This window comes from Callospermophilus lateralis, chromosome 17 (assembly GCF_048772815.1).
Source record: "Callospermophilus lateralis isolate mCalLat2 chromosome 17, mCalLat2.hap1, whole genome shotgun sequence".
NCBI lineage: Eukaryota > Metazoa > Chordata > Mammalia > Rodentia > Sciuridae > Callospermophilus > Callospermophilus lateralis.
The window spans coordinates 40972717-40998877 of NC_135321.1; positions in this window are offsets into that span (position 1 = coordinate 40972717).

Here is a 26161-nt window from a genome sequence, read left to right on the forward strand (position 1 = left end):
AATTTTAGGTCATGTGTCAGATTATATGAGACTAAGTATATAATGTTTTATGAATAACAAATAGGATTTTCAAATCTTCTCTCCTCTTTATTTTTAAAATGAAATAAAGCAAAAAATGATATAGCTCTGTCTCTTTGTAATGATTTAGGGTAAGACCTGATATGAATATATTTAAATATGCATATACATACATTTTTTAAAATATATAGGGTACATAGAAGCTTTGTAAATGTTCTTGCAAGAAAAATTAGTATTTTTAAAATAATGTACTTTCTTGGAAAAGTCTTAGGAAGTTCATAAAATATCCTATTCCCCTTCAATATATGTGGTAACATTACTCACATAAAAATTGTTGCCTTGGTTTTAAAGTCTCCCCACCATGGACAAAATATATACACCAAAGCACACCCCCAATGACTCACATCCTTCAACCGATAGTAACCACCCAGCTAATCCTTATCAGGGGACGGTTCTGATTAATTGGGCTACTACAAAATTATTTTGTGGCTAGGAGTTTATCATTCTGCCAGTGAATGCCACTAGTTCAAAGGCTATGATATATGGTCACTAATTTGTTTACAAGAAAGTTTTTATTTCAACCATTCTTCTAACAGGTAGTTTTCAGTAGAGAGAGAGAGAGAGATACAGACATGTTGTCAATTATGTTCTATTCATTTGGACTACAATAAATTTAATAATTAGTTTGCTTTAAAAATATTTAAGAGCATGGTTACTCAACGCAATGACTGGAGAAAAATATTTGAAATACATATATCTGACAAAAACTTTATATCCAGATATTTAAAGAACAATAAATTAATTAAAAATGACAACACAGGAAAAAATAAACATTCAAAAGAGACTACTAAATAAAACAACTAATGGATAATAAGCCTATGAAAAAGTATTCAATCACAGAGAAATACAAATTGAAACAATAAAAAAGTACAATTACACACACAAAACACATACAAGAATGGGTAAAATCGAAAACACACACACAAAAATGCCAGTCATTTGTGAGAATTTAAGATTAGAATTCTCATATACTTGTGCTATTAGTCTATGCAAGTACAACCACTTTGGAGAGCTGCCTGAAAGTATTTATTAAAACTGAAGATATGGGGACTGGGGTTGTAGCTCAGTGGTAGAGTGATTGCCTAGCATGTTGGAAGCACTGGGTTCAACTCTCAGCACCACAAATGAATAAATAAAATAAAAGTCCATAGACAACTAAAAATTCATATACATATATTAAAAAAAAGCTTTGAACATGTGCATATCATCCAATCTCCACAATTCACTCCTAACATACACCCATCAGTAATGTATGCCCATGTTTACAAAAACCCAACCACACTTGAAATTTCTCCCAAACCCCATCAACCATTAAATAAATAAATCCCTACAACAGAATATCAAATACCAAAAAGAACTAAATATGTTAACTGCGTACAAATAGCCAGACACAATAAAGAACATACTGTATGGTTATTAAGAAGGGAACTATATTGACTAGTTCTTATCTCTTACATATTTCTTTTAAAAAGAAAAGAGAAAGGGGGCTGGGGATGTGGCTCAAGTGGTAGCAAGCTCGCCTGGCATGCGTGCAGCCCGGGTTCGATCCTCAGCACCACATACAAACAAAGATGTTGTGTCTGCCGAAAACTAAAAAAAAAAAAATATTCAAAAAAAAAAAAGAAAAGAGAAAAAAAGACAAAGTTCATATCTACCATATTAATTCAGAGGAGTCATTAAAGAGGTAATGGCCAAAGGGAGAACATATTCTGGAACTTAGGTGATGTTCAGTTTCTGAATCATGTTTAGCAGGTTTTATTTATTTTGTGAAATCTGATACCACGTTTAAGAGTTTTTATTTAAAGAATTCAAATGTCCACACATGGTGAAACACATACATACAGTGCAGAAAAGCAAGTTTCCTTTTTGACAGCCCTGCTCTATCTAACCTAAGTCCCTGCACTCCAAGGGTAATATAAATAAATATCTCTTTATTAAACTGAATTTAAATTTATGTAACACCTTCTCACATTGGGGACACTTATTAATAAGGTAGAAGACAGAGGATAAAATATTTTTATGGATATGTAGCTGTTTAAATTAATTGCCACAGATAGCATTGGGTTCAGGAAATCAATAAAATTTAGGGATTGTGTTTCCCACAGAAACTTGGTTTGAATTTCTGTTTTCAAAACTCTGAATTATTTTTCTATTGAAATATCTTTTCATGAGGTTTGCGATCTACAAATCAGTCTTTCATAGGCGGAACGAAGATATATTTTTTAAATGAGGGTCAAAACTAAAAAAATAATATGCTTTTTGAATTTTAAAGAAAACAAAAGCCAAAATTCACTCACTACAAGAACCTATGTCTCAAATGTGGTCTATAAAATCAAATGTTGCCTTATCATAGCTCTGGGTACAAATGAGAGACTATTCCCCAACATACTCTGATCTACTTAAGCAATTAAGGTTATGTTTAACCTGTTTTAGCCTAAAGAGTCATAAAGATGCAGCTCCAAATTGTCAAATTCTTATCTTTGAAAAAACTCAGATCTGAGCTGAGGAAAAAATTTCAGACAGATACCATGATTGCATATAGATCATGCCATTAATAATTGAAAGATTTCTTAGAAATTGTGGTTGAAAGCCAAAAGAATCTCTACTGAATTATACCCATGCCTCCTAAAAAATTACTTTCAATCAGAATGTCAATATAGCTATTAATAATCTTTCAGAAACTTCTTTATACTTATTGAGGTAACCAAGCAGCTGTTATAAAAAAAGAGTTCAAATTCCCCTGCCCCCATTCTTTTTGCTATGACAGAGTAATCCGAGTCTCATTAATCAGCAGTGATATCTTCCTGTTGTCAACAAGCATGGGAGAAATGGTTTTAGTCTGGGCTAATATTAGAAGGTGGTGGTAGAGACTGCTCCCAGCTCCATTTAGTTTGTGTGTACCACCTTGGTATTTGTAATTGAAGGTTTGACCATTCTTTTACTAGAAGAAACATGAGAACCATCCATCAGTGCCAAAGGCAGGAAGTTGATATCATAAATCAAGTGTCATTTAACACTTGCACATCATAAAGAAAGATCAATTATTACAATATTTATTATAAACTTCTCAAGTTATATGCACAAAAGTAAGACATCCATCTTTATCAGTTACATACCTTTTATTCCTAACATTGTTAACTGGATATTGCGTACCACTGCCAGACACTCTCTGAATTCTGAGAAAGTAATAATTTTTAATTTCACTTAGACATTTCTCAATTTATCTTTATCATTCCTCTTTTTGAATTCAATAAGTTCTCGCTTTATGAATCCAGTCTGTAAGTCCTTGCTGAATCAACTGTAATAACTGCACAGTGTTGTTAAGTGAGAAGTGACTCTGCTACCTCATTATGTAAAACTGTGGGGAAAAGGTTGGGTGGAATAAGTTTTCCTCAGTAAAATCACACTTGGACTCTTGGAATTTCCACAGATTTTTTTCTTGACAACCAAGTCTTGTAAATAAGAACCAGTAAGGAAAGAAATGAAAAGCATTTGTAAATAAAGACTAAATTTCTAGTGACCATGTTACCAGTTTCATTTCCTTAATCTATTTAAGCCTCCCCAAGTTGTGCTTTATGTAGAAAGTTGGGATTGGGTGCCAGGGAATTGCTAGATTTGATGTTAATGATTTATAGAAGTTGGCAATGGATATAATCACTCTAAGTGTTATGGGAATAGCGGCTGTGAATAACTTAAAGTCTAGAATGAGGATTGGGTATAGAGAACTAGCATTCCTATTACATATTCAAAGTATCCTTATTTACAGTGCAGAATGAAATCTGTTCTCCTAAATCAAACCAGAGATTGGTGATGAATTTGCATTTAACTCTACCAAGGAAATGGACAGCTCATGGAATTTAAACTTAAACACTTAAATAACCCAATCAAAACAGAGAGGCAAATAAGGGATATGGGGGTAGGAAAGATGGTGGAATGAGATAGATATCATTACCCTAGGCACATATATGACTACATATATGGTGAGATGCTACGTTGTGTGCAACCAGAGAAGTGAAAAATTGTGCTGCAATTGTGTACAATGAATCAAAATGCAATCTGCTGTCATATATACCTAATTAAAATTAACTAATTAATTAATTTTAAAAGAAAACATAACAACAACTTAAACAAAAATAAAATAGTCATAGAATAAGAACATAGGTGTTATTGTGCAGTTATTACTGCACATTAAAAAAATGTCTGTTAGACGCAGTAACATTTTATGATTTTTCTAATTTCACAAATTTCTTTTCAATATTTTCATTTCTCTGCACAATTTCTTCAAAAAATCTCTAAAAATATAATTATGCTTAGCATTTAATATTTATCTTCAATTCACTTTTGAAGTGTTCCTATCATTAACATTATCTTGACTAGGTATTAACACTATTCTAGTTTTGGAAAAACTCTCAAACTAATATTTTGAAAGAGATGAACTCTTTGCACTAATATCATAAATATCAACCCAAGGTTTGTGCTACTGACCCCTACTTGCCAGCCCCTGTATTTCTCCTTTCTATATCAACTTGAATCCTACTTAGGGTCCAACCCCAAACTATTGTAAACTTTTTTCATCATCCTAACTGACTTTCATACTTTATTGCCCAATAGTTTGGTTTGGTGTCTGGTGACTGAATATATGTTCTGAAATTTTACTGCCCAGGTTTAAATTTTCCTCCTTCAATCATTGGCAATGCCAACTTGAATAAATAACTTTTCTTTATTTTACATCTCCATGTGTAAGATGCAGATAATAGAATCTTCTCACAGAGATGTTGTAAGTAGCCAATGAGGTAGGTGGTAACCCATATGAAACTCTTAGACACGGTGTACAGAAAGCAAAAAATAATAAAAAAGTAACTATTTTTATGGCAATGCACACTTTATGGATTCTCTCCAATACACATATTTATAAATTTCTTTTATATATGAAAATATTCAATTCCATATCCAACCCTATGAAACAGAAGTCGTATTTCCTTTCAGAAGCACTGGATTCTATAAATCTTGCCCAAGTCAGAGGATGTTTGCTGTTGTGATGTCCTTTAAGCTGCTCTACATTTAGGTCTTTTATTTCATTGTTTGTAACTACAATACACAGAGAAAAATTGTTAATAAGAAGTTAAATGTAATAATCCTGAAGCATCCAGATTCAGGGTGAGTCAGTCTACAAAGTTCATTATACAAGACGCTGTGTCAGGTAAAGTTCTCATAGTTATTTCATAGTACCTGTTAGTTGAAATCCACTGTCTAGCAATTCTTCAAATACAAAGATTAGACATTGGTCACAATAGAGAGTAAATAATTTTTCAGTCCCAATGAGACTACAGATGGCTTGGTCAATATTTGTATTCAGGAAATTCTGACTCTACATACCATGTCTTCTAAAGAGAATATTCAAAATTTCTTCAAAAGTATGGTAATAGGTAGGAAACTCACAGTTACCATTTCCCAGCACATGGCCTGGTTTTGTAAAATCCCACCAAACTTCTAGTTAAGGAACATAAGACATAAAAAATGATGATGGGAAAACTGGGAGAGAGAAACAGAAAAAAACAGCTGAAGTTTCCTGTTAAAGGAAGCCCAAATCTAATAAGTTCTCACTAGGAGTAATGAGAAGGATATGACACAGCCTGGCAGAACCCTAAGGTCTCCAGTTTTGTAAACCAAGTTGGCAAGAGAAAGAGAAGGTTAAATTAACTGTGAAAGTTAACTAACCCACCCAGAGCCACACACATTTACTGTTGCATGGATAAATACCAACTCTTACACACCCATACACACAAACACACACATATAAACATGTACAGGACACTATATAAGTCTATTCACCATTAAAAATGAAATATAATAAACTATATTCTTCCTCTTTGGAAAATGAAAAGCATACTCATTCCCAAGTGAAATGTCCAAACACTCAAAAGCAAAAAGTATCTGTTCACAAGTCCCACCACAGAAGCAGAATTACAAGTTATTATTAACCATTAATCTTAACTGTAACTTATTAATATGAGACTCATGAGATATTTGTGGAATTCCTCCAAGTAAAAACAAAAAAGACAAATGGATAAAATTACCCTAAGAAGAAAGAGATGTGGAAAAAAGTATATCCTCATAACAAGATCTAGCATAAATGAAACAATAGAGGACAGATTTTTACTTTTTTAAACATAAATATATGCGATTATTATAAAATTTGATATGCTTTTGTATTCGATTCGCCAGGATTTTATTGAGAATTTTTGCATCTAAGTTCATTAGAGATATTGGTCTGTAGTTTTCTTTCTTTGAAGTGTCTTTGTCTGGTTTTGGGATCAGGGTTATGTTGGCCTCATAGAATGAATTTGGAAGAGCTCCTTCTTTTTCTATTTCTTGAAATAGCTTGAAAAGTATTGGTATTAATTCTTCTTTGAAGGTTTTGTAAAACTCTGCTGTATACCCATCCGGTCCAGGGCTTTTCTTGGTTGGTAGTCTTTTGATGGCCTCTTCTATTTCTTCCTTTGTTATTGGTCTGTTTAAGTTGTATGTGTCTTCCTGACTCAATCTGGGCAGATCATATGAATTAAGAAATTTATCGATATCTTCACTATCTTCTATTTTATTGGAATATAGGGTTTCAAAATACTTTCTAATTATCTTCTGTATTTCTGTAGTGTCTGTTGTGATATTGCCTTTTTCATCCCGTATGTTAGTAATTTGAGTTCTCTCTCTTCTTCTCTTCGTTAGCATGGCTAAGGTCTGTCGATCTTATTTATTTTTTCAAAGAACCAACTTTTAGTTTTATCAATTTTTTCAATGGTTTTTTTTTGTTTCAATTTTGTTGATTTCCGCTCTGATTTTAATTATTTCTTGTCTTCTGCTACATTTGTTGTTGTTTTGCTCTTCCTTTTCTAGGGTTTTAAGATGTAGTGTGAGTTCATTTATTTGTTGGTTTTTTCATTTTTTGAGGAATGAACTCCAGGAAATGAATTTCCCTCTTAAAACTGCTTTCATTGTGTCCCATAGATTCCGGTATGTTGTGTCTGTATTGTCGTTTATCTCTAGGAATTTTTTTATTTCCTCCTTTATATCTTCTGTAACCCATTGATCATTCAGTAACATATTGTTCATTTTCCAGGTGATGCAGGATTTTTCCTTCCTTCTTTTATCATTGATTTCCAGTTTCATTCCATTATGGTCAGATATGGTGCATGGTATTATCTCCACACCTTTATATTTACTGAGAGTCACCCTATGGCATAATATATGGTCTATCTTTGAGTAGGATCCATGTGCTGCTGAGAAGAATGTGTATCCACTTGATGATGGTTGATATATTCTATATATGTCGGTTAAGTCTAGGTTATTGATTGCGTTATTGAGTTTTATAGTTTCTTTGTTCAGCTTTTGTCTAGAGAATCTGTCCAATGGCAAGAGCGATGTGTTGAAGCCCACCATAATTATTGTGTTGTGGTCTATTTGACTCTTGAACTTGAGGAGAGTTTGTTTTATGAACATTGCAGCACCATTGTTTGGTGTATACAAATTGATAATTGTTATGTCTTGATGGTGGATGGTTCCTTTTAACAGTATATAGTGTCCTTCTTTATCCCTTTTGATTACCTTAGGTTTGAAGTTGACTTTATTCGATATGAGTATGGCCACTCCTGCTTGCTTCCGAGCACCATGATCAAGTAGGATTCATCCCTGGGATGCAAGGCTGGTTCAATATACGGAAATCAATAAATGTTATTCACCACATCAATAGACTTAAAGATAAGAACCATATGATCATCTCAATAGATGCAGAAAAAGCATTTGACAAAGTACAGCATCCCTTTATGTTCAAAACACTAGAAAAACTGGGGATAACAGGAACTTACCTCAACATTGTAAAAGCTATATATGCTAAGCCTCAGGCTAGCATCATTCTGAATGGAGAAAAACTGAAGGCATTCCCTCTAAAATCTGGAACTAGACAGGGATGCCCTCTCTCACCACTTCTATTCAATTTAGTTCTTGAAATACTAGCCAGAGCAATTAGACAGACAAAAGAAATTAAAGGCATAAAAATAGGAAAAGAAGAAATTAAATTATCGCTATTTGCGGATGACATGATAATATACTTAACAGACCCAAAAGGGTCTACAAAGAAACTGCTAGAGTTAATAAATGAATTCAGCAAAGTGGCAGGATATAAAATCAACATGCATAAATCAAAGGCATTCCTGTATATCAGCAACAAAACTTCTGAAATGGAAATGAGGAAAACCACTCCATTCACAATATCCTCAAAAAAAAAAAAAAAAATACTTGGGAATCAACCTAACAAAAGAGGTGAAAGATTTATACAATGAAAACTACAGAACCCTAAAGAGAGAGATAGAAGAAGATCTTAGAAGATGGAAAAATGTACCCTGTTCATGGATAGGCAGAACTAACATCATCAAAATGGCGATATTACCCAAAGTTCTCTACAGGTTTAATGCGATGCCAATCAAAACCCCAACGGCATTTCTTGTAGAAATAGATAAAGCAATCATGAAGTTCATATGGAATAACAAAAGACCCAGAATAGCAAAAGCAATTCTAAGCAGGAAGTGTGAATCTGGAGGTATAGCGATATCAGAGTTCAAACTGTACTACAAAGCAATAGTAACAAAAACAGCGTGGTACTGGTACCAAAACAGGCAGGTGGATCAATGGTACAGAATAGAGGACACAGAAACCAATCCACAAAATTACAACTTTCTTATATTTGATAAAGGGGCTAAAAACATGCAATGGAGGAAGGATAGCATCTTCAACAAATGGTGCTGGGAAAATTGGAAATCCACATGCAACAAAATGAAACTGAATCCCTTTCTCTCGCCATGCACAAAAGTTAACTCAAAATGGATCAAAGAGCTTGATATCAAATCAGAGACACTGCACCTGATAGAAGAAAAAGTTGGCTCCGATCTACATATTGTGGGGTCGGGCTCCAAATTCCTTAATAGGACGCCCATAGCCCAAGAATTAAATACAAGAATAAACAAATGGGACTTACTTAAACTAAAAAGTTTTTTCTCAGCAAGAGAAACAATAAGAGAAGTAAATAGGGAGCCTACATCCTGGGAACAAATCTTTACTCCTCACACTTCAGATAGAGCCCTAATTTCCAGAATATACAAAGAACTCAAAAAATTAAACAATAAGATAACAAATAACCCAATCAACAAATGGGCCAAGGACCTGAACAGACACTTCTCAGAAGAGGACATACAATCAATCAATAAGTACATGAAAAAATGCTCACCATCTCTAGCAGTCAGAGAAATGCAAATCAAAACCACCCTAAGATACCATCTCACTCCAGTAAGATTGGCAGCCATTAGGAAGTCAAACAACAATAAGTGCTGGCGAGGATGTGGGGAAAAGGGTACACTTGTACATTGCTGGTGGGACTGCAAATTGGTGCGGCCAATATGGAAAGCAGTATGGAGATTCCTGGGAAAGCTGGAAATGGAACCACCATTTGACCCAGCTATCGCCCTCCTCAGACTATTCCCTGAGGACCTTAAAAGAGCATACTATAGGGATACTGCCACATCAATGATCATAGCAGCACAATTCACAATAGCTAGACTGTGGAACCAACCTAGATGCCCTTCAATAGATGAATGGATAAAAAAAAATGTGGCATCTATACACAATGGAGTATTATGCAGCACTAAAAAATGACAAAATCATGGAATTTGCAGGGAAATGGATGGCATTAGAGCAGATTATGCTAAGTGAAGCTAGCCAATACTTAAAAAACAAATGCCAAATGTCTTCTTTGATTTAAGGAGAGCAATTAAGAACTGAGCAGGGGGAAAAAGCATGAGGAAAAGATTAGCATTAAACTGAGATGAGTGGTGGGAGGGAAAGGGAGAGAGAAGTGAAATTGCATGGAAACGGAAGGAAACCCTCATTGTTATACGAAATCACATATATGAGGTTGTGAGGGGAAAGGGGGGGGAAGGGAGAGAACTGAACAACAACAGATGAGGTAGAGAGGGAAGATGGGAGGGGAGGGTGGGGGGATAGTAGGGGATAGGAAAGGCAGCAGAATACAACAGTCACTAATATGGCATTATGTAAACATTATGAATGTGTAACTGATGTGATTCTGCAATTTGTATTTGGGGTAAAAATGGAAGTGCATAACTCACTTGAATCAAATGTATGAAAGATGAAAAAAATTTAAAAAAAATTTTAAAAATAATTATAAAATTTTTAAATTTGATAAATAGAATCTAGGTGATAAAAACATGGGTTTCAAAATACATTTATTTTAACTGCTTTAGGCTGGAATTTTTAAAATAAAATGTTAGAAAAAATTATTAGGAATATTATGGAATATTTGATATCTCTCCTAAATAGGTGAATACAAAAAGACATTAGACACTGGGCATGATAATGCAAACCTGTAATCGCAGCACACACACACACATACACACGCACACACACACACACACACACAGAGAGAAGAGAATTGTTCAGTCATAAAGAACAACACCATGTTATGTGGATGAAACTGGAGATGTAAATGGAGATCATCAGACTCAGAGAGACAAGTACCGCATGCTTTCTGTCATATGTGCAATCTAGAAAATTGAAAAAAGGCATCATGAAAGTACAAAGGAGAATATTAGACAAGAGAAAGGGGATAGGTGAGGTTTCAAGGGAGGAAGGAAAATGGAGGGTGGGGAGATTAAGGTATGCTATTTTCATGTACAGATACACCATAATAAAACTCATTAGCCTGTATAATTAATATATAATCAAAAAAGGAAAAATAGAAAAGAAAGAAGTAAAATATTGATATTTAAATATAAAAATTGTTTCTGATTATTTTTTCACCTCTTTAGTCACTTTAAATATGAATATTCTGCTGTCATTATAGAATTGTTCTTATATGAAACTGTTAGGGATCTAGTTCATGTTGCCTCTCACTTATTTTAACATTTTCCTATATCCTTTTAACTTTTCAAAGATCTTTACCTAATATTTTGTTCTTAGATATTTTTTAAGTTACATAATATATTTTTTTTTCTTTTCCTTATGGATAGCCCAGGGCTTTCACTGTCTTTGGATCCCTTTAAAAACTAAATAATTATTTTAGGAATTTCGTATCCATGCTCATGAGAAAATTTTATTCCTGGTCCTGTGTAAACTTAGGATTTTGTTTTAAATTTCCTTATCTCACCTTAATTTAGGAGTGGGATCTTCGCTTTATGTTTCTTTATCATCCTCAGACCAAAGTGTAAAGACCTTTTCCAAATTTGGCATGACAACTTTAATCCCAGATTCTTAAAGCTTATATCCAGATCTGAAAAACATGATGATCACATTACTACAATTTTAAACCTGTACTGGAACAACTTAACAAGCTTCCTGGTGTTGCTCATATAAAGTTAAAGCTCTTTAGCCTAGCGTATGAGTTCCTCTATCTCCTTCTAAAACAGACCTTCTATCTATGGGCAACTTTCTATTTTCACCTTCACACTCTATAGTTCATCTCTGATTGATTTTAGTTACTTGAGTGTCAAGCTTTCTTGCTTCTGGGTCTTTGCAGTGCTGTTTTTACTTCATAGGTCATTTTCCCTTTCCTTTTCTAAAACCACTCTTACTTATTCTAATTCCCAGCATTATGGAAGTTCTTCTAGCCTAGAGTTTTCATAACTCATGCATATTTACCTGAAAAGTTACCACTAATCATTGCAATATCTTATTTATTGTTTGTCTTCCTATTTATTGTATTCCTATTTATTGTTTGTACTTTTTCTTTTCAATTCTTCCTTTTTTGATTATATATTAATTATACAGGCTAATGAGTTTTATTGTGGTGTATCTGCTAAACTATAAACTTCATGAGGGCAGGAAGAATACCTTATCATGTTTACCACTATGTTCCCTATGCCAAGCAAACATTCTTTATATAAGAAATATGCAATTCCTCTCTATGAAACAAGTGGACATGTTGAGATTAAATGAATGAATAATACCTTTAATTATGCCTCTTTGGTTTTTAGTTGTTGTATCATATATTCTGTAGCATACAATTAGGCTTGCAATTAACTTAAACTTCAACCCAAATTTATGCACACAGTTACTTTCCTTTTACTACATAGGAAATATCTTAAAGAAATTCATGTGAATTTTTATGGCTAGTTCTTGCATAGGTAGGAATATATTACCTACAGCTTATAAGAGTTAATTTTGTGTTTTATTTAGAGACAGGGTCTCACTGAGTTGCTCAGCACCCCACTGTTTTTGAGACTGCCTATGAACTCTCCATCCTCCTGCCTCAGCCTCCCAGCAACTGGGGTTACAGGTGTGTGGCCATCATGCTCTACTACGCTTTGCTTTTTGCCTTACTACTTTAGCATTCCATATCTGTCTCCAAGGCCTAGAACTAGTATAATTCTGATAGCTAGAAAAAGCCATTCTAACCAATACCCTGTCCTTCCAATAAAATTAAAGAAAGTTGGATTATATCAGTCATGTGTACTTTTATGCTTCTCATCTTATGATTGTTTGGGCTCACATTTATCGACTTTTCACTACATATAAGGTAATTCTCATTAAGTGGTGAGCCCATAGCTTATAAGCAATTGTGTCTCTGACAGTTTGAAGTTATTGTTTCATTGTGTCATGTTCAGCAGATATCTATTACAAAAATAAGATAATGATTAGATTTTAGAATCTTCAAAGGGATCCAGGATTAGTCGAACTGCCTAATAATCTATTTATGCCTAACAAATAGTAAGTTAGCTATCCCATCTATACCTCTTCCCACTTCATATATAATCTCAGTAAAGCACATGCCAAACCATTCATAAATACATTCTGTTGTACAAGAACCATTTATTTCAAAAGAAAAATTCAGTCACCCCACTCTTATCCTTTTCTTTCAACCCTAAGCCACCTTGCATACTATAATAGTTTAGGTTTTAAATGTGTTCCTATAATTTTCTGGATATATGGTGTCCCCCTATCATGACCTGCATGATGTTTACCCAGTTTCCCTGAACTAGGGGAAGATTATAAATACTAAAGATATGAGAAATCTAAGAAATAAAGACAAGACACAAAAATAAGTGAAAAGTGGGGGATCGGCAGGATGATCCAGCTCTGAGGGAGATTACATCTAACAACAAAATGGAGCCTAAGTGCTTTATTTAAATGGGGTGGAAACAACAATGGGATTCCTAGTGAAGGACTTCCTGAGGAAACCAGGAAGAAGATGGCAAAGACAACTTGGTTGGGGCTTAGCAGGTTACACTCACCTTTGCCACTTCCAGGATTCTCTGTTTGAAGCTAGGGCTGATGGAGCCAATGGGCAGGGTATCAGCATAATCTGGGCAGTCTTGAATCAGTGGAACTTTACATAGAGCTCTCAGAATAGTAGCCTCTCTGCCTCGATATGGCTCAAACAAACCCATAATAGATTCACTGTCCCCTATTTCCCGAAAGCTCCTACATAAGATAATGCAAGAATGTTCAGAGGTAAAGTGATCCAATTATTACAGGTGTGACCTAATCTGTGGATTAATCTACGGATATGGATTAACTGAATGGTAACTGTAAACAGATGTGGTGTTGCTGGAGGAAGTAGGTCACTTGGGGAATGTCTTTGGGTTTATATTTTGGCCCTGGTGAGCAAAGCTCTCTTGGCTTCCCAGCTGTTGAGTCCTGAGCTACTTCCCTCTGTCATATCCTCTGCTGTGATGTTCTGCCTCACCTTGGGCCCAGAGCTGTGCAGTTGGCAAACCATAGACTAAACCACTGGAAGCCTGAGCTGAAATAAACTTTTTCTTGCTTAGTTGTTCTTGTCAGGTCTTTTGATCAGAGTGACAAAAAGCTAACTAAAACACCCTGTCACCCAAAGTTCATGAGTTGAAGGTTTGGTTCCCAATTGGTGGAGCTGTTGGGAGGTGGTGGAAAATCTTGGAGGAACAATCATTGGGGGCATGACCATCTTGTCTCTCACTACTCCCCCTGCCCCTGCTTCCTGGCCACCAGGACATTTTTTTCTATCACAACATGATGTTCTGCGTCACCACACTCCTAGAAACAAGGGAACCAAGTGACCATGGATGGAAACCTCTGAAACTGTGATCCATAATTAATATTTCCTCCTCTAAGTTGTTTTTCTTAGGTATTTCGTCAGAGCAATAGAAACCTGACTAAAACTCTAATATTAAAATTAAAATTTACTACAATTTTGCCCCAAATCTTCTTATTCATGATACTTGAAGACCTCAGCATTATTGTCTTGAATATTTAGTGGCGTTTTTTGTTTGTTTGGTTTTGTCTTAAAATTTCTACCCTCTTTTTCAACCTGAACATTATCCTATGGGTTCTATTGTACATAGAATTATTCAGAATAAATGGGGAACAAGCTCAAAAAGGCTTGGGCTTACTAGACACTGAAAAATGAACATTTCTTTATCTGTGTAGAGTAAGTTTTTTTGATCTTTCTTCACAAACAGTTTGGAAAAGTTTTTAAACTAAGTATTTTAGCAGGATTGTAAGGCTCTTCTAAGTTTATTTATGTACAATTAAAAACAGTTTCTATATCACTTGCATGATTTATTGACTTTGTGAACTTTCACAGTTCAATGAACTTTTGTCAGCCTGTTTTCTCACTAGTATTAAGAATAATGATAGATCATGTTTGTCTTATCAAACATGAGAATTTACATAGAGTTTTTTTGTTTAACAATAGAATAATTTGGAAATGTAGGAATGTAAGATAAGTATTCATAGATTAACTCTTCTCTAATATAACATACCTGTAGTTTTTTGCTTTGTTTTGTTTTTATTTTTTATCTTCACCACCATTTTTGAGACTCTGTTAAAAATCTTCTTTGGAATAAAATGAACTTCAAATATTTTTGTCAAGAAAACTTGGCAGAAATTAGTGTAAATTAACTTTGTATTTTCTACTTCAATTTTTAGTTGCCATAATGTAAATAGCTGTAATAAAATATGTAATTAAAGTATTAGCATTCTGTCTTTTGAAAATTTGCAATGTTAATCAAAGCTGGACTGTACTGTAGATTTCTTTCTTTTTCTTTTCCTTTCTTTTCTTTTTTTTTTTTTTTTTTTTTTTTTTTGTGTGTGTGTGTGTAGCAGAACTCTTCCTGTTAGTTTAAAGAACAGAAAGTGAAATTCCTGAGGGATTACAAATGTAAAATTAAGATTATTGTTTGAGCTGAAGTAAATAAATTACACAATTACTAGAGATGCAGTAAAGGAATAAATAGTAGAATTTCAACTGTGCAATAATATGTATGAATCTCTTCAATTACTTCTGAGCACATGCTATGGTGTTGATGTAGCTTGGTTTGGAGAGTCACTTAAATTCTGAAACTGGTTTATATATTCATCTACCCCTCCCATTGTGGCCCTAAAACTCTGTGAACTCCAAAATGCATTGCAAGCTTGCCACTGAGTGTCTTGTTTCAATAGGTGGCTCTCAGTTCCTTCCAGTAAACATCTCCAACATTGAATCAATTATCTACATTTAACACAAAACTTTCCTTTCCACTTTCTCTCTTCCATTAGCCATTCATATTCTTATCTATTTGCATGAACACTGAATACCCGGGGACAGGAAATCAACTAAATACAATTTATTCTTCATGGGGCACATAGTCAAATAGAAATAAATAATACTACATACATCCATATGATGGAAGGATGAAAAAGAGAATTGACACAATATATACATGTAAAGATGAGCTTTTTCGGTTCATTTTAGAGATTCTGGAAGAAGAACCCAGGGCCGCACACTTGCTTGGCAAGTGAATCACCCCTGAGATCCACTCCAGCCCAATAAACTTCTATAATATCAACGGGGATGATACTCTCTTTGACTTTGCAGTAAACTCTGTTACTTCCAACACTTCATAATCAGATCTTTCCAGCAGAATAATAGCAGTGCTTCATCCCCAGCTCTTCATCTTCAGGTGTTAGATGAAGATGTTATTCTTTCATGTTGAAGTATGAAAGACTTTCAGTTGGCTCAAAGGTTCTTCAGACTGGAAAAAAAAATAAAAATAAAACAATCAACTAAAAGTACGTACAATATTAAAATGAGCAGGAAGATCTATCCATTATCATTTGTATCTAAAATGTCCCCACAGAGTTCATGTGTTAATACCATGTTCCCCAGTGCAGCAAGGTTCAAGGTGGGGCTTTTAGGCAATGGTTGGATTATGAGGGCTCTGAATAGACTTCTGAGAGGTAGGAACTAGCTGGAGGAAGTAGGTCGCTGGGGATGACCTGGAAGGATTTATCTTCTCCCGCTTCCTTCTTCTTGTTTTAACTTTATCTCCCTCATAAGGTAAGAATTTCTGAGCATAGACTTGTTAGACATCTTGCTATTACCTGTCCAAATGTGAGACTTAATGAACAGCTTTAGTGAGAATCTTGTGGCTTGCCAGTCCCCCCCAATGTAGTTTATGTTCTCCAAACAGCCCTATTCTGAAGCTGTTGTGTGTTCTTCTCCTCCCATTCTCCATCTATGTTTGCTATCCATGAAAAAAAAATGCATATTTAATCAACATACTTCCTAAACACTGTTATTAAGATTTCCGCATATTGACATTTAGATGGAGCCTGTTAATTTATTTATCCTTTTTATCAAAAATGTAGTTTTTGGTGTGGGAGCCCAGGCCCAGTTGTTCAATTTTCTTGAAAAGTAGTCCAGGATAGCACATTCTCTCCCTTAACCCTGAAAAATTCCTACATTCAGGAAACTAACATTGACACAAGACATTCCTCCAGTCTACAACCCAATTTGTTAGTTGTCCTGTTGTCATCCTCCATGCTTGATTTAAGTCCAGGCTCCCACAGTTCATACACTTATCACATCTCTTTAGTCTCCTTTATAGTTTTAGAAAATTTTCAAATTTGCCTACTTCTGAAATTTAGAGACAAAGACTGTGGCATTTCTGGTGTGTGTGTGTGTGTGCATGCGTGCGTGTGTGCGTGCATATACACACATATGCTGCTTCATTGGTGATTGAGTCTTCAGCTATTATGTCAAAAGCCAACCTTTGCAAAGCACATTTTACCTCAAAAGTAACATTGGGAAGAAATAGCAAGCAGAAATGAAACCCCAAATATGTGGCGCCAGGCCTACAATATAGAAATAGCTGTCGAGGTGTCTGCCATGCTTACCAAATTGAGTCAGTCTAAGAACTTGTCAGGCAGCAGGTGACTAGAACATGACAGCCTTCGAAGGAGGGGTCGTATCCATGGGCTCCTCACTGTCAGCCTGGGAGGTTGGTGGTGCAGAGGCCTTCTGTGCCAGGGTGGAGGCCGGTGAGTGGACCTTCACTGGCCGCAGGGTAACCATGGGGGCATTGGGAAGAGAGGCTCTTTGCTGTCCAGCAGGGTTCCCTGAAGCAGGCTGAGGGGTGGGTGGTGGGACAATGGAAAGGGACAGATTGGGGTTGGGTTGGGAGAACTGAAGGGTTGGGAGGCCGGGGAAGACTGGTCCCTTTGCTGGCTGCCTGCGCCGCCTATGGCCATGGACACTGCGGGGTGGGCCAGAGCTGTCACTTGATGCAGAAGATGGGAAAATGACTGCCATGGAAGGCGGGGTGGTGTCCATGGCCGTGTCCTCAGGCAGCACAGCAGGATGGTGGGAAAGGTAAGGCGATGACATGGCTATGAGGGTTGGAGGGACGGAGTGCTGGCCCTGGGTATTGGGGTTGTGGGTGGAAGGGACAGGAGTGGGTCTTGGGAAAGAATGAGGAGGAGGAGGAAGAGGAGCAGCAGGAGGAGCAGCCAAAGGAGAGGGAACATTAGGAGGAGGAAGAGGAGTAGGAGCAGGAAAAGGAGTTGGAGGAGGAGGAATGGGAGGAGGAGGAAGAGGAAATGGAGAAGGAGGAGGAGGAGGAAGAGGAAAAGGAGGAGGAGGAAGAAAAGGAGGAGGAGGAAGAGAAGGAGGAGGAGGAAGATGAGGAGGAGGAGGAAGAGGAAGAGAAGATGGAGAAGGATTAGGAGAAAAAGGAGGCAGAGGAAAAGCAGGAGGTAGATGAGGAGGAGGAGGAGGGGGAGGAGGAGGAGGAAAAGAAGAAGGAAGGGGAGGAGGTGGTTGTGGTGGAGGAGGGGGAGGAGGTGGAGGAGGAGGAGGGGGAGGAGGTGGAGGAGGAGGAGGAAAATGTGAGGGAAGAGGAGAAGGAAGAGGAGGGGGAAAAGGAGAAGGAAGGGGAGGAGGTGGTTGTGGTGGAGGAGGGGAAGGTGGAGGAGGATCGATACACATGGGGGTTGGGGATTCCGTTCTGGAAGAGGTAGGATTGGAGGGGAAAGGGACCTGGGTAAGAGGTGTGGGAAGGTGAAACACATTAGGGGTAACTCCAACATGGGGACTGGGGCTGAAGGGAGAGGGAGGTTTCCAGGGAAGAGGCAGAGGAATATTAGATGACGGGGAAGGTGGAGGGATGGATAGGTTCAGGGGCCCAGCAGGCTGGAATTCCATCTGCCTGCTGGCAAGGTTGGTTGGGATGGGGAGGGGTCAGTGGGTGGGGGGAGGGGGCCTGCATTCCAGGGAGGGCCTGCAGGTGGGGAGGATGCATGGACAGTGGTGGTGCAGTCCCTCAGAGCCTCTCTTCTGCCCTGGGCGACCTCTGGCTCAGGCTGCATGTTGTTACTTCTGGCACTCTGAACCCTCCTCAGGGTGCCTTTGGTACATAAAAGTGGCCGCTTTGCGGGTGGGGGCAGCCCATCCTGATGCCAGGAAATCAGTGATGGCAGGGCCACTGGCATGAGTCGTTTCCTTTTATTTGGCCTCCTGGAAGCAGCAGTTAGTGAGGGCCAACTCTGGGATAGAACACAGGTCGGCTTCAGGCCCTGCTCTCCCTGGATGGCATCTTGGGAGGCTGGAGAGACAGGCAGATCCAGTTCACCTGCATGCTCCTGGGACCACTTGTGGATCATTGAGTGGCCCTGGGCTTGAGGCAGGAGGAGCACTCCCTGAGCAGGGCCATGGGAGCTACAGGTGGTGGGGCTCCCATGTGACAGCTTCCTGAGAGACACCTGGGCCCTCTCTGGAACACTCTCTCCCGCCAGGGCACTGAGGTCTCCCCGAGTGTCCTCCTCCTCCTTCTTCTCCTCCTCCTCCTTCTTCTCCTCCTCCTCCTCCTTCTCCACCTCCTCCTTCTCCTCCTTCTCCTCCTCGTCCTCCTCCTCCTCCTCCTCCTCGTCCTCCTCCTCCTCCTCGTCCTCCTCCTCCTCCTCGTCCTCCTCCTCCTCCTCCTCCTCCTCCTTCTCCTCCTCCTCCTCCTCGTTCTTCTCCTCCTTCTCCTCCTCCTCCTCCTCCTCCTCCTCCTCCTCCTCCTCCTCCTCGTCCTTCTCCTCCTCCAGCTTTTCTTCTTTCTCCTCCTTCAGCTTCTCCCCCTTCTTCTCCTCCTCCTCCTGCTCCTCCTCCTGGTGGATCTTTCTTTTTTCTCGCGGTTCCTGGCCCTGAGCTCACCTTCCTTAGACGCACCAACAGCGCAGCGAGCAGGTGTCAGGGGCCCCTCAGCTTGGTGGATGAGCTGAGGAACTGAAGGCAGGAGGAGTGGCCTGAGTCCAGGAGGGGTGACCCTTACTGCTGTCAAGGGCCCCAACATGCGCAAGTTCTTCGGCCATAGCACTGGCTTTTTGGGGAACGGCCCCCAGGACATGGGCAGCAGGATCCCCCGAGAGAGGAGCGAGAGGAGCCGGCCTCTGTCCCTGCCAGCAGCAGGAGGCCCCCGAGGTCGGGGATCCTGGAGGGAACGCCTGCTGGCAGGGCTGAGGGGAGAGGCAGGTGCAGCGGGGTGGTCCCTGTGAGGAGAGGGAGCCTCCCTGGCGAGGCGGAGGGGAGTGTGAAGGCCCAAGAGGGCCCTGCGGCGCAGCCTGCGACCGCACTTGGTCAAAAAACTGCCCATGGAGGGCACCTGGGGCTCGTCACTAGGCACAAGTCCCACCTAGTCCAACGCTAGTCCGCACAGAGCAGCTTGGCTGAGAAGCCAGCTCCTCCTTCGACCAAAGGCTGAACTGGAGTTTAGCCCTTGTGACGTGTGGCTGGAACGCTTGACGCACAAAGGACTTGAGCCAAGACGGTTGGTCAAAGGAAGGCTCCAGGGTGAAGAGACCCCCACCCCCACTTGGTCTGAGCTCAGGCTCTAATAAAACACTGTTATTTATTAGTCCATAGTCAATTTATAAGATACCAAATCTGACCAGGCAGTACTATTTACTTATTTTTTAAAAAAATATTTTTAGTGTCAGTAGATTTTTCTTTTATTTTGTGGTGCTGAGAATCAAACCCAGTGCCTCACACATGCTAGGCAATCATTATACCACTGAGCTATAACCCCAGCCCACTACCATTTACTTATTTTATCATTAAAAGTATAGTCTACATAGATTTTAGTCTACTCATCCTATTTTAAGGCACAATAAAACAATTTCAACATGGCATATAGTTTAAATAAGTATCATAGAGTGTATTCTGCCCAAAGCTTTTCCCTTCCTTTCCCTTCTTTTCCTTAATTTATTTATTTACTTTTAAGAAACAGAAATTCACTGTCTCAAATTGAAACCTGAGATGGGATTGTTCTAAAGAATTGACAAGCAGCATCAAATAACATTTTTGGGAAGGAAATTCAGTAGAGTGCAGTATCATATGAAATAAATTTAAGAAGTGAAGTAGCTGGAAGCAGATTCTTTTTCTGCTACTGTGTTCCAAAAAGTGGTTTTCCTTTTCGCTCCCATAACTAACTTATTTAATCTCTATTTCATAAAGACTCCAAACACACAGAAAATTATGCTAGGAGTAATAATCATGGGTGTAACTGTGGTTTAAACAGAAGTGTAAACAGAAGTGCTCCTGCTAGAAGTATTCAAAAATAATCTTAATAGGAGTAGATTGCTCATGTATTTTTAAAGATCTTTTTGACACAGTCATCACTGACACAATTAGTAGTAGCACACTCTGATTTATTTTCATTAGGCAAAGAGAAATTTCCACTTTCAATAATGTGTTTCCTTTAGAGATCACCTATACTTAAATTATTCTTCTTGGAGACAAGAAGTTTAGTTTGTAAGTTATTTAAAGATTTTAAAAATATTCTTAGATTCTGGACTTCACCCAAAACCTTGTACAGACTTCAACAAAAAGTGATGTTCTAAGTATTTTTAATTAGTAAATATATGGAATGTTAGTTTCCAAAGGAGGATATCGGAGTCTCTGTGATGTTTCCTGCTTACTGCCAGCATTTATTCAAGTGGGAAGACCCCCTAATCTAGGGATGAGGACCTGAAATTCTATAGATTAAATTGTTTAACATAAAAAAATCTCGATGAGGCTTTAAGAAGTCATTTTTGAAAAACCTGTTTAAGTCACTAGAAACCATACTTACAGGTATACTTATAGAAATTTGTCCATGTCATTTCTAAAAACCAATTAACGAGAGAACAATTTTCCACAATCTATCATTTAAAGTAGTAACTATAGCAACTATATAGTTTTTATCATTTCTATTCTGGCAGAAACACCATTACTCATGATTTATTGGTCATTTTTTTTTATTTTGGCTTCCACGTTTCTTTGAAGAAATGTTTTAATATTTTATACATTAATCTGATAAGGTCTATCTACAAAAAACTGTAATAAACAATATTTCATAGTGAAAGATTGACAATATTCCCTTTAATGTTAAGAACTAGAAATATGTGACTGTTACCATAACTGTTCAAAATTAGATATTCAGTACAGAGGCAAAGAAGTAAATTATACGCACATGAAAGCAAAAAAAAAAAAAAACCAACCAAAATTCAGTTATTTTGTATAGATCATGATCATTATGAATGAAGACACATTGATAGAATACATAAATAAATTATTAGAATTAATCACAGAGCTTAGGCAGACTGTTGGATATGGGCTTAACAAAAATCAAAACCACTAGTGCAAAAATATATGGAATTTAAAATAATGAAAAAAAAAATAAACCCCAGTTTGAATGACAGCAATAATACAAGTCGTCTAGAAAACTTACTATAAAAAGCTGTAAAATTGTATTTTTTAATATACCTAAAAAGATTTGAAAAGTTAAATAAATGGTGGAAATACAGGTTCATAGCTCAAATAGTCAATAATCAAAACAAAAATTCTTCCAAACTTGTTTAATAGTAATATCCAATAGTATGTGAATTTGTGTGTATACATGTATATTTACTTAAATTAATTATTTTAACCTATAGTTAGAGGGAAGTAAAAGGAACTAACAGTATCTAAGGTAATTTTATGTAAGAATACACAGGGAGGAATCTCAGTACAAAATATCAAGATTTATGATGAAGTTATAATTATTAAGAGTACAAGGTTGGTCAAAGATATATAGACAAATGTAGCTGAAGAGAGGTATCATAGACAGACTCAAATACACAAGGAACTCACTCCTACACAATCACATATAAGGGGGTCAATGGGCAAGAGATTTCTAAATATGTTGTCTTGGAGTTACTGATTATCATCCATTCTTTCTTTGTAAAGTGAGAATTAAATTTTTCTATATATTATAAACAAACATTAATTCTATATAGATTTAAAATCTAAATATGAAAGGAAACCGTATAATTTTAAGAAGGCAAAATCGTTTCACAACTGCAAACAAGGAATGGATTTCTTTATTGAAAAAACAAACAAACAAACAAAAAACAGATAAAAATCATAAAAAGGAATTGCTGGATGTGGCTTCCTTTGAAAGGAATTTCTATATATCAAAATATACAATAAAAATATAAAACATGCCCCATACATAATATTTAACACTTAATAATTTTTATGTTAGAAAGTAATTATACTTAGAAACTTAAATATGTGTGTGTATGTGTGTGTGTGTGTGTGTGTATATATATATATATATATATATATATATATATATATATATAGTAGTCATACATATGTAATAAAGTTTGCAAAGGAAATAGACTATAAGTAATAAACTTTCAGGAAAAAATATATTTCTCAGTTTTTACCTCTATAATAACCATAAGGATTCCTATAGAATAGATTTCCCAAATTAATTCTTCTTTTTTTTCTTTTTTTTTTCACTTTCCTATCTTCCATATTTTTTATTTTTGGAGTATGGAGAATTTCCTGGTATTCTCTTTTATTTACGTCAATGATTTTGATTTGCTTTTCTGACTTATTCAATCTATTTTTCACAGTTTGGGGGAGAAAACATCCCCAGCAATCATGACTTATATTTCCAACAATTACCTTAATTAGCTATATTCCATGTAACAATTGCCAGCTCCAGATTTACCCATGCAACATGCTTTCTAATTTTCCAAAAATTAAAATAATTCCTATTTTTCTTGCAACTACAATTATTTACAGATTATGATTTGCTGAATTCTCATTTTGTTTGACATAAAAATGTGATCATTGTATAATCAATGTTTTAGTATTTATAGATTTTTTTTCTTTTCTCTTTACCCTATGTAAATGGAAAGGCCTATATATATTTGCACTGTCAGAGTTAATCTCTTATCCAATATTATTATTCCTAATCAATTCCTTCAGTTTCAAATACAAATAAACATATTTAAATACAGTATATAAAATTTCTCTTGTGTAGTAAGGGTTACATTTTGGGTTGTTCTTTGACTTTTGGAAAATAAATAATGTTGGAACAGAAAACTTCCCTCTTAGGAGCACTCCCTGTTAAATGTGGGCACTGACAGTGCAAAGACAAAAAGTGTACCTCCTGTTCTCTACTCATATATGTGAATTTCTGTGTTTTTACAGCTTTACCCATGGAGGCCTCTATGATTCTGGCCACATCTATAAAAATGTTCACATTAAACTGATTCCATGCAGCTATTGATGTCTTCTATCCTGTTGAGCGTTTCCCTTTTGTTATAAAACATTCTTCATTCTTTTGCACAGTGGTATATTGGGCAATATTTTCATTGACTTCACAGAAGAAAGACATCTTGCTTGACTATAGAATTCTGGGATTTCAAAATACTTAGTGTTGCAGACAAGAAGACTTATTTAATTTTTTTTCAATTTTATAAGCTTTAAAGGTCTATTTCCTGCTTGGGATATTTTGTAAGATTTTTACTTCACTACAGAATCCAAAATTCTCACTTGATATTTCTGAGTGTGAACTATCTTCTGTCTAACTTGTACTTAATGAAGCTAGGTGTTTGAAAGATGCTCTCAATATCCATTTTAAGTTAGAAAACACAGTTTTTCCTGATATTTTATCCCTTTTTCTGGCCTATTTCTTTCATGCACTTCATAAGGATTCTCAATTATTCATATATTTAATCTTTGTTTTCTTTATGGTTTATTTAAAACATCTTTGTCATTGTTCTTTGTGTACTGTGTGCTTTTCATTTGCATTCTTGACAAAGTTCTCTTCATCCTCTCACTTTAGGAATTTAAAACTGAAATGTTCTCCTTTTCATTTTCTATTCACTCACTCCTTTAGGACATCATCTGACATTTGTCAATTAAAGGAACTGTGCCGTATTCACTGATTGGTTTTATTTGATAAACTTTGTCTACGTTACAATATTTGCATGAACAGAAACAATGTGTCACTCCAATAATCTCCATTGATAATGTCTTCTCTAGTGTGGCCATTTGTCACAATTAACTAGTCAGTGTTTTTACACTGTTATAAACTAAAGCCCATACTTTGTATTGGTTTCTGTTTTTACTTTATGTCCTTTTCTGTTCCATTATTATAAGATAATATACATTTTAGTTCATGGATTTCTTATGAGCTTTGGCATGAATATGAGTATACATTAGTATGCAACTACACAACCCTAATAAGGGACATATTGAACAAGCACTGGCTTCTTATTGTCCTGAACAGGGGTCAAAAAATATGGGGATCATGGACTCCATGGACTATTCAAGAAAATCAGACACAAGGAAGTTGGTCATTTTGGAAATTTAAATTTTCTATATTTACCATATTTGTTTTAAATTTATTTTTATACATTTTACAATAGCATAACACATGAATGTTAGTATATTTACTTAACCTACAGCTAAATTCATGAAGAGTACAGAATAGGAAGTGGGTTCCTATAAAATCTTCTTAATGATAATATGTATGTGAAATATGTATTATAAATTAATATTTAAATATTAATATATTTAAATATATTAATATTTAAAAAAAGACAACTCTTCAAATAATTACTAGGTATGTGACCTTGAGGAAGATTTTTTACATTGTTTAAGTCACATTTTTCAGATATGTGATTGAAATGAGATGCTAAAACTGAAAGATAAAATATAAGTGAAAAGGACAATTTTAAAAGATAATATCTCACAATTTCATAATTTCTGTAATTTTTGGTAATTTTATGAGCTAGTAGAAAATAATGAATCAACTTTTAATTGTATAATCTTCCTGAATGGAATTTGACATAATTATCTACCCTGAGACAGCATATTTGTAATTTAGATAAATGAAGATATCCAAAGTTATGCAAAATAATTCAATTATATAACATGTAATTGTTACTAATATTAGTAAATCATAATTTGTCTAGGAAATTTACCAAATTACTTGTTTTCTTATCTATAACATTGTATATCATTATTATAAAATTTCTAAAATATTCTGATTTTTTAAGGTTTTCAATTATTTGATAATTATAAGAATTTCATTTTTGCTTATTATCTTTCTAAATATTCTATTGATTCTAGCACAACTAAAACACCTAAAATTCGGGCTCAAATTGTTTAAAAAGCATTAGACTAAAATTAAACTTTATAGATATTGGTATCAATTATTTTCCATTTTTTAAATATGATCACAAATAAGGAACTTATTTAGTAAAAACACTAAATTATAGGTTTTACTTATTCATTAAGATTTAATATAATTTGTGTTACTCCTAGGTTTTTATTAAATAAATGTATTAATAATCTTTATAAATATCCAAAAAGCATCATAAACACTCATGATAATTAATGAACTCATAAATAGTGTTTGATTTCTAAGCTCCCATGCTTTCTATGAGAGTGGACATTAAAAGAGTGTCTTTTGGG